Below are 11,228 nucleotides of genomic sequence, written 5' to 3'. Positions count from 1 at the left end.
AACAAGGTGAAAGGATTCATGAGAGGGCTTAGTGAAAGTAAAGGGGAACTATGTTTGATATTATAGTATAAGAAAAAAACACTTCAAAAGAACAAGCAAGCCAGGCATGGTAGAACATGTCTGTAATCTCAGCACTGGCGAAAGACATAAGTTTGGAGCTAACTTTGGCTTTATCTCAAACACATGAGCAGCCAGAGCCATACAGCAAGATCCTGTGTTCTGTAACAATAAAGCAATCAATTCAGGTATAAATAGACTCCACAGAGTTAGGAGTCTGAGTGTCAAGGGAAGAGACTCAAAGGAGGTCAAGGGAGCTCATCCTGAGTAGTTTTACAAATGAAGGAAATGGCAGGTAAAATAAAGACCTTTCTCTCTCTGCCCCAGAGAGTCAGTTTCTTAACCTGTGATAAGCTCCTTTTGTTGCTCATTGAGAGACACTGAAACAGTGCAGAGGTACATGAATTCACCAAGATCATAGGATGGCTGTGAGCTATCACACTTACAAATCTGTTGAGTTATAAAGTAACTGTTCTGGCAGATGGTTTCAAGTCCTTAACCCACCATCTTCATGCATCTCAAATAAAGACATGAACATTAATAGAGTTGTGTGGTCAGAGGTTGGAGACCCCAGAGAGGCCTGCAGAAGCATCTGCTTCCTGCTGAAACATCAAATATGTAGAAAGGTCTATGAAGTGAGAAGTAGCCAGTGGCCTGTAAGACCAAAGGGTCACAGTCCTGCAACCACAAGAAATAGGATTCTGCAACAATCTGAGATAGAAGAAGACCCAGCCTCAAAATGGAGGTCAGCCCCAGAGGAGTGAATTTTTTCTGTCAAGATTCTCAGCAGAGAAATTATCTAAGCCATACCTGGACCCCTGACCTACAGCCAAGATGAGACAGTAACTCATGCTTCCTTAAACTAGGAGTGTCACAGTTTGTTATGTAGCAATAGAAAATAGAAGCACTGTTTTTAAACATAGAAAATGTGTTTATTTCTCCTGATTTCATTCATATGAATTGATTTGTGACATTGTGTGGGCCTTCTCAGAATCCTGTGCTTGACCAGAGGGCTAGCAATTTGTGACTTGGTTTCCTTGTTATATGAGTCAAAGCACTGTAGCTGTTTCTCCAGCTTCTGATTCGGATCCACTTGGACTCAGCCTATACCTTGATAATGTTTATCATTCTAGAAACTGTAGTATCTACCAAGCATCATAAATGATGAGGTAGAAAAAAAAAATCTCATACCTTTTTGTTCAGATGACTACAGCCCAAAATATCACAGACTCTAGAAACTCATCATAGATTCAAAGATTGTTCAACGAGGAAGATAAAACATCTCTATAGCAGCCAATATCCCATATTCACTGTCCAACATGTGGTTCTGTATCAACCACTGTATCTCAAAAGGATCACTAGAGTCAGTTCTTGGCTGGAGAGAGGAGTTTTTTCTTTGTGTTGTAAGACATTTAGCTCTGTCTTTATGTTTCCTGGGAAGCAAAGGATCCCAAGTTAGGGACCGTTATTACAAAACCAGAGATTCCATGGTAAAGCTTATGGCTACTCGGAATCAATCTGTATAGCCAGCAAAGACCTGCTTTCCAAATTGTGTTTCCCAGAAAGGAAGCCATCAGACATGTGAAATAACTGGGCAATTTAAATGATGTTGTTCCAAACTGAGACGTTTTGTAAGTGGAGAAAATGAACAAAACTTCAAAGGCTTTTTGATGATAAAAAGACCACATTGAAAGATTCGCATCAGACTGGGGATAAATCAATTGTCATGCAAGCATGAGGGCATGAGTTAAAATGCCTAAAAAATCACCCAAGAGTTGGGCAGGTATGTCAGTCACTTGTAATGCCAGCATTCAGAAGCAGGGGTTGGGATGCCTGGGATAAAGTGGTTAGCTATACCAGCTAGAACTGATGATCTCCATAGTCAGAAAAAACCTCTAACTCTATAACGTAGACCAATAAAAAGGACATCTGATTTTAACTTTGGACTCACACATGTGCACACACACAGGTATGCTTACACACATAAAAACATATATCCATACACATAAACTATATATACATACACAAGTAAAATATATAATATCTACTAATGTTGATTAGATAATGAAATGAAATAAAATATTCTGGATAGATATAAGTCTTAATTAGGGTTTTACTGCTGTGAACAGACACCGTGACCAAGACAAGTTTTATAAAGGACATTTAATTGAGCAGGCTCACAGGTTCAGAGGTTGAGTCCATTGTCATCAAGGTGAGAATATGGTAGCATCTAGGCAGACATGGTGCATGGGGAGCTGAGAGTTCTACATCTTCATCTGAAGGCTCCTAGTGGAAGATTAATTTCCAGGGAGCTAGGATGAGGATCTTAAGCTCATACTCATAGTGACGCACCTACTCCAACAGGCAGGGCCACACCTCCTAATGGTACTACTCCCTGGGCCAACCATATACAAACCATCACAATGAGCTTATGTGTAATATGCAATTGAAGTTAAACATATGACTACCCGAAAATTTGAAATTATACATGTGGTTTTTAGAAGCGAAAGAACCTTACATGCAAAGTAATCATAGCTCTCTGTTAACGCAATGGTATTTAAAGAATGCCCACCATGTATGCCTGGGACTATGTGCTTTTGACCACACTTAGATGAGGGAAAGCAGTTCATGTCAGCTGATGTAATTTGTTTTGCAGACAGAAAGGTACATGAGCCGGGATAAAGCATGTGTTTAGCATAAACAAGACTTTGTGCTCAATCACCCACTCCATTAAAAAAAAAAAAAAAGACAGAATGTCATGAAAAAAATAAAAACTCAAAGACGAGTGCCTAAGGCTATTCATCCAACTGCAAGGCCAAGACTAATTAAATACAACCCATTGCCCCCGTCCCCAAATAGTTTTAGTCAACTAGCATGCATGTCTTCAGAAATATACTATGTTTTCTCTGCTTTAATTATGACAGAGATACAAATCAAATTCCAAAGCAAACAATTTCCAGACACCTTCAGATAATAAAGTCAGCACTTGTTTGAAGAAGAAACAAAAACAAGATGGGAGACTCCCAAGGCTCTCCTTTGTATAATAATTTAATTAATGGCATGTTGAAAAGAGAAAAGCATTTTCCTTCATGTTTTCCACCACTTTTGATTCTTTTCTTGAAGACTTATGCAATCTGTTATGGTTGGTGCAGGTCCCCTAATATTTTATGCATGCTTGATTTGCATATGTGCCTTGAATGTCTTATGGACACTAAACTAAGATCAACTGAGTTAATTTGCTTTCTTAACTCTGGCTTAAGTGTTTCATGCCCACTAAAGTTAAGATCAACTGAGTTAATTTGGAGCTTAACTCAGAAAATTAGAATCATGATTACCCGATCTTCTTTCACACATTACGTATTCATGATTGTTTGACAAAGTAGCTGTCAACAAATTTGTGTCTACTTCTTTCACCCCTATTTTATGGCTTCTTTGGTATGGGAAGGAACTCTGTACACTATCAAAAGAGAAGCATGACCACCAAGTAGCCACAAATTTTTTGTGCAATGGTGGCACAAAGCTTCTGGGGCAACCACCCAATATCTGATTTGACTTAAAGCCCACACAAGATGGAACCCCATACTTGACACTGCTTGGGTAACCATAACCAGAGACCAGATAACCCAGGATCCTAGGATAAAACAAAAGAGTGCTTGTCTACATACAAACAAATAATAGCAATAACAAACGCAGTGATGAAATGTCTCCTAATGACTTCTTGCTGCACTCATACATCAGGGTCTTGCTCAGCCATCATCAGAGACGTTTCTTCCTGCAGCAGATGAGAACTAATACAGAGAACTAATGAGAGACTTCGAAACACTGGCCCTAATGGGATGTCTTCTTCATCAAATCTATCCCTGCTCCCCAAAGGCCACAGAACCCCACATAAAAAGAGGTTAAAAAAAAGTAAGGGACAGAGGGGACAGGCGATACCACAAAAAAACGAGCCTCTCTAAATGAACGTATTGGGAGCTCAAAACTCATAGAGACTGAAGCAGCAAGAATGGTGTCTATCCAGGTCTCCCTTAGGTCTTCTGCTCAGACATTATGAGTTCCAGGTTAGTGTTTCTATGGAATTCCTGAGTGTGTCAAAGACCACGTCTCTGGTTCTTGTGCCTTCTCCTTGGCAATCTTTTTTTGTTTGTTTGTTTGTTTGTCTTATCCAATTCTGCTGTGACAGGTTTTTGTTTTATTATTATTATTTTATTATTTTTTTATTATATTTTATTATTATCATCTTATTATAATTTATTTTGTCGTATTTTATTATTATCCCTTAGCAGCCTTTTATTTCCCATATAGAGGAAAGAGAATGGATTCGCATGGGAGGGTAGTAGAAAGTACTGGGAGGAGTAGAGGGAGGGGAAACCATAATCTGGATGCACTATGTGATAATCTATTTTCAAAGGAAGGAAATGCATCTATACTTCCTCACTTAAAACTCTGAGGATGATTACAGATTAAACAACAACAACAACAACAACAAAACCTGTGAATAATAAAATGAGTGGGTTATTTTAGTGAAGCTAGAGTCACATTGAATAATAGTACCCTACGGTGTGGCACTGCCTTATTCCTTCAAAATCCAGAGAACATCTGAGAAATGCAGAGAGTTCACAGATGATGAAGAAGGTGCCCAGAGAAAAGAAGTCTGCTGCTGGACACAGAACTCACTGCCAAGGAGAGCTTCCCACAGAGCCATAGAATAAGAGGGAGGAAGTCCAGAAGTCCCACTGTGATCTGGTATCTGAGTCTGAAAAGAAGCCTGGCTCCACCAACCTAATTCCAGTTTCAGCAAAACCAGGAGCAGGATTATCAGCGGGAGAAGGTGTTCCCTCAATAACCTTCACCTCCACCCCTCATTTGTTCTCTCCTTCTGCAAAGCCATGGGTCAGAGACTTCACCAGGAACCCTGGAGTTCCTGGAGAAAGGAAGGGCCACATTGGCAGCTTCTGGCATCAGACAATACCAGATAATTATTACACTAAAGAAGTATCTCTCAACTTAAACTTGAGTTCCTACAAACAAAGAATGCTAAATCACCAAGGCAGCAAAATGCACATGTATCTGAATATCCCTTCACGCTGAAGCAAATATTCCACCAAACCCTTTGTGCTGCTAGTGCTAACAAAATCATAATCTCCAATTCATTAATCTGCTGTTTTGATAGCCAAGTAATCCCATGTGTTCTCTTGAAGATGGTTAAATTAGTCATCATATTTTTCTGTGTGATCCTAATACAAGACTCATCAGTCTGAAGCTATGTGGAGGGACTGGTTTCTTTTAAACCTGTTTCTTATTTTGAATGTCTATTGGGTGAATTGTTAATTTATACATTTGAGTTTTGACACCATCCAGTTACTAAAACTTGCAAGGGCCTATGAAGTGTGCCTCGTTGACGTCATATGAACACCAGTGACCCACAAATGTGATCCCACAAATGTGATTCTTCTTCAGATCCCACATGCATGAGAATGTTGGGCGGTGGGGGATGATGGTCCTTTTGTAGTTAGATATGGTGTTAGCTAAGAAGAAACCTTTTCTAGCCAAGAAATCATCGGACCAAACAAACCAGAGTTTTGCTATATTCAGCAGACAGCTCAGCTTTTGAAAAACTTAGCAAAATTTTTTTCCACACAGTCTACTGATTCTGACTCCTCTTTATTTTCAACAGCCACTAAATTGTTTTAAATTCCATAAATGTTCAAAGAAGCAACTGGACCCCAAATTAGAAACACTACCAGTCTCATCTCTGTAGAAATCATTTCTGGGAAGCCAGACTGTCCTGTTGTGGGGTTGTAATTTAGAGTCAGTCATAAGCAATGAATGGCAAGCTTCAATACGTCCAGGTAGGATTGGATCTGTGGGTATCATGCATCTAAGATGTAGGTTCTTGTGCAAAATCTGACTCAACACTAATAAAATTAACCCTGGAATTCAGTGCTCAAGGCTCTTCCAGGCTAAAATTCCATTTATTGCAAATTGTGCTATTTCCAATTTCTTTTAGTAATAAAATGCATGAGTACCCCCCCCCCAAAGGCTATAAATAGTCAACAATGCTGCACGTTTTTTATCAGAAGCAGGGGGAGAAGGAAGGGACCATAGTTCTGTGATGGCATACTCTCTAGCCTGAGGCAAGCCTCCACAATAACTCACTAATCATTAATAATTCCTTTGCCCATTTAGTTTCAACGAATACATCAATCAACTATTTACTCTAGCACAAGACATGGGAAATTGTTTGAAGTCAAAATTCTTTGGGGGGCATCAAAAGTATGTAAATTACCTGTCTTCTGTTTGAACTCTGAATAAGGGAGGGAAAGGGGAAGGAAAAGAAAGATTCCTCATAGACCCTCTAGGTGAACTGCTTCCCTGCCCTGTGTATACACTGTCACACCTTTAGGCTGCTCCAGTACTATGATCAGATAAAACCCAGGCATAGTTACTGACTTCTAAGTTGAGAACCCAGCAGGCTGAGTTCGAGTAAGGTGAATTCAGTGTCTACACTTTATTCTTTCTTAATTTTCTTTCCTTTAGCCTTTCAACAGTTCAGGGATACATTTTTTAGTTTAGGAAGACAAAGACAATGGATGGGGCAACTGTATTTACTGTCCCCAACAACTAGATAAACAAGCCCCAAAGGGTGGTATTAATAATTCAAAAAAGCCCTTGATGCTCTGGCAGATGACTCAAGTTCAGTTCCTAGCAGCCATATCAGAATCTCAAAAATCCCTGTATCTCCACACCCAGGGATGCTGCCTTTTTCTTATGGTCTCCTCTGGTGGCTGCATTCACATGTACAAAATCTCACACAAACACACACGCATAGACATAAACAATAAAAAGAAAATAAAGCTTTTAAATAATTTTGAAAGCACAAATAAGTAAGAGCTACGGGATGGCTTAGCTTGGAGAAACACTGCAAAGCCTGATTTATCTGAGTTCAATCCTGAGAGTCCAGAGACCAAGAAGAAATTTACTCCCCGAAGTGCTCACCATGGGACCCACACTCACACACACACACACACACACACACACACACACACACACACACACGGGGGGGGGGGGAATAATAATAAACAATCTTTAAGTCAAGGAGATGTGACATTGCTTAGCACCCCAATCTCATCACTGATGCTTTTAAAATAAAAGTTATTGAAAAGAAGATAAAAGCGAAGTGCAGTATCAAGGATCACGCAGACATGACACCCTCCCATACCAACTGTTTAAACTCTGGACCCTCTGACCCTTCAAAACCAACAAGCACAGTGATTGGGTGAGAGATTCTTTCTTCTCCAAAGTGCAGAAATAGCATCTTTGGACTCTAAGGAGAAGTTAGTTTTGCTTTCTCATCTTGGTGGCTTGGTGACTTCAGTACACTCCAACACAAAATAACTCATTCTGCAAACCCTAAGGCCACTAAGTAGTATAAACAACTCTGATAGGTGTCAATGCCTTATTTCTTCTCTCCCTAGGCAGGTTCCAAACTACTCTTAAAGATTCCTAACAACTACAAAGTTTAATTTATGACCAAAGAATTCCAGAAAAGCCTACCTGTTTCTCTGTCCCAGGCAGCAATTCCCTTTCGAAATTCTATCTCTCTCTCCCCACGGTGGTTCCTATGGTGATCACTAGGTCTTGATTTCATCATGGCCCAAGGCTTTCCGGTGCATTCAACAGAAGCTGAAGTAGTTCAGGTTCCCACTGGCCTAAGAATCTAGTGACAGACAAGAAGTCTCACTGAAAATAAAATTTCTAATTCTACCTCCCTAGGAATGAAAACCACTAGAATTTATAAGGGATGATTTAGACATCTTTGAACAATAGGGGTAACACCATTCTCCAAAGAGGAAATTGAACAAGTATGTGTTTCTAGCATCTTTTATTTATGTTATATCCAAAACTGTATAAATTTTAATGTCAGCCATGCATAATTACAGACATCAAATTTTAGAATTCTGCATTCCATATGAGGCTAGAAGATACCTTCCTCATTATAAGTATATAGTTATGCAAGGAAAATTTTTAAGGAAATAAATGGCCATTTGGGGAAAGGAATATACCTTAAGGAAGTGCCCATGATATCTATATGTGGGATTGGCAGAGACAGACAGAACTTTTATTCTCAACTAACACATAAAAGATAAAAATTAATAGGAAAGGTGTATCAAAAAACAGATGCTCTGTTGCAGACCTTGGGGCAAAATCATCCCAGCTGGCTTCCTCTAGGATCAGATATTCAGCAGCTCATAGAATCATTGCTACACACCGAAGCTGCAGCATTTTATTGGACCTGGCTTTATGCTGAAGCAACAGTCCACTGATGGAGATGGTGGGGGGGGTCCCAGTGATAGCCAGAAGATATGTATGCTGTGCTTGTAGATTGTGTTCCTTTTAATTTGAAGCTCTCTCCCTCCCTCTCTTCCCCTCCCTCTCTCTCTCTCTCTCTCTCTCTCTCTCTCTCTCTCTCTCTCTCTCTCTCTCTCTTCTCTCTCTCTCTCTCTCTCCCTCTCTGATCCCTAAGTTGCCTGATGCCCTGACAACAGTTCCTTTCCTGTGTCTTACCCTGAGTAAAGCAGTGATAAGGGTTAGTTGTGTCTTGTGATTCAAAAAAATGAGTGTTTAAGTGTTTAAGAAGGGCATATATCCTTCAAAATAAATTCAGGAAAGGTCAGGCCAATAGAATTGAAAATAATAGTAAAATGATTCAAATAGCATCTGTAAATATAATTTCAAAAAACATTAAGAGAGCAAAAAAAGAAAGGTTAGGAAGTAACTTCAATCAACAATAACATATTCATGCCTTCCATAGTACTCGTTGCCAAACTTTCTCAAACTGGGGTTCCTAAACCAGCAATAACAGCACGATTGGGTCGTGCTTGTAAATGTGAGTTCCTCATACCCATATAATAAGAAAAAACAAACAAACAAACAAACAAACAAACCTGATGCTACCAATCCTATAGGCAATGGATTGTCCTGACTGCTAAATCTGAAAAATCAGTAACTTGACTTGTTTTTCACATCAGATTACAATCAGGGACACTGGGTCACATCAATAATTAAAGGTCAACAGAACTTGCTCACCAGATTTTTGGCGCCCTTATAGATTTTTTAACATGCTCTTAGTGACCACCACCCCTCTCAGTGTCTGACCAAATTCCGCAAATGCTTACGATTGCCAAGTGCAATAGGTCCTGTAAAAAGCCTTCTATGACAAATACTTCCTCTGGGGATGCTCAGCCTCTTTGAGTCTGTTTGCTCATCAGGGAACAGTCACACGGAGTCTCTAGAAGCTTCATTGTCAGGACCTAATGTTACACATAAAGCATGGTCTGGAGGAGGGATGGCCTAAGGCAGGCAATGAAGCATCTTTCACATATTATTATGGTTGATAAAGAATTAATCCTCAGAACCTAAATAAAGAAAGAAAGAAAGAAAGAATTGTCAGAAGTTTCCGACATAAGCAATAGTGATTAAAAACATTCGATCATCACACATCTCCGGACCTTGTTGGAATTCAATGCCTACTGAGTTGTCTACCTTGAAACAAGAAACCCACTCAGGTGAAATCAGCCAGAAGCTTCTAGCTTTCTGTGGTTTCATAAAAACAAGCCATTGGCAAAACAGTGTGGTAGTTAAAAACATAAACTCTGGTTCTAATTTTATATCTTTGTGTGTGTGTGTGTGTGTGTGTGTGTGTGTGTGTGTGTGTGTGTGTGTATTTCAACTATCTTCAGAGCCTCACTCAGAGTATTTATCTCCCAGTGCAGTGAAAATGTTCACTATTGCAAACACTGAAGCATCAGGCACCAGAAATAATTTTTGAACTAGAAGTCAGGTCACTCACTAACACCCACTTTTTAAAACGGCTCCCTAAAGAAATAGGGCTGAAAGAAGCCAACATAACTTTGAATAGGTTCTAAACTGTATCAGTTCAGGTCCTGACTCCTCTTCATGCTGTCTAGCTTGACTTAACCATAAGAACCTTGATGTCAACAGCAGTAAATTGAGGATTGTAATAGTTCATTGCCTCATAGGGGTGTGAAATGTTCAAATGAATTCATACATATGATGGACTAAAAGACAAGCTATGAAGATTAATACCATTTAAATTAGAATATCATTGATATTAATTTGGTGCTCTAATTATGGTATATTTGAAACCAAACAATTTGAAGTTTTACCTTAGTAACAAAACACTAATATGGATTTTTGTAGTATTTACTCATTAACAAAAGTAGATTTCTAATTTTAATTCATTAGTATTAAAAGAAAAATTTTTGAAGGGCTGTACTTATACCTTGATTGTGAGCTTTTACACACAATGCTTCTGGTCAAAAGAATCATGACAGTATTGCAATGCCTATAAGAGAGATGGGGTCCCTTAAGCATAGTATTTCTCAACCCGTAGGGTATAACCCCTCTCGGGGTTGAACAAAGCTTTCAGGGATCGCCTAAGACCATTGGACATTACAATTCATAACACTAGCAAAAAATACAGTTGTGGGTTAGCAATGAAATAATTTTATGGTCAAGGAGTCACCGAAAGATGAGGAACTGTGTTAAAGGAACACAGCATAAAGAAGGTTGAGAACCATTGCTTTAGCAGGTCAAAGTCTAAAATCACCATATGGATTAGGATGCAGCCCATGGAGGGAAACCGGCCCTACACATGAAGGCCCTGGATTTTATCCCTAGCACTGGAAAAGGAAGTCTCTCTAAAAGCAAAACAAACCACTCTGACTGGTTTTATTTACCTTTTCATCACATTTATGTAATATCTAGGTGAAAATTTCATGTGACATATCTGAAAACAAAAATGCTCTAAGAGCAGGCTGACAGGAACGGAAAACCATTTTTAAGAACGGTACATAGCCAGGCAGTGGAGGCACACACCTTTAATCCCACCTCTTAGGAGGCAAAAGCAGATGGATCTCTCTGAGTTCGAAACCAGCCTGGTCTATAGAGCAAGTTCCAGGGCAACCAAGGCTACAGAGAGAAACAAAAGCAAAACAAAAGGGAACAAAGAAAAAGAAAGAGGGGGAAGAGAAGAGAAGAGAGGAGAGGGGAGGGGAGGGGAAGGGAGGGGAGGAGAGGGGAGGGGAGGGGAGAGTAGGGGAGGGGAGGGGAGGGAAGGGAAGGGAAGGGAAGGGAAGGGAAGGGAA

Source organism: Micromys minutus (assembly GCF_963924665.1).
Source record: "Micromys minutus genome assembly, chromosome: 1".
Lineage (NCBI taxonomy): Eukaryota > Metazoa > Chordata > Mammalia > Rodentia > Muridae > Micromys > Micromys minutus.
This window is presented reverse-complemented; position numbering follows the sequence as displayed.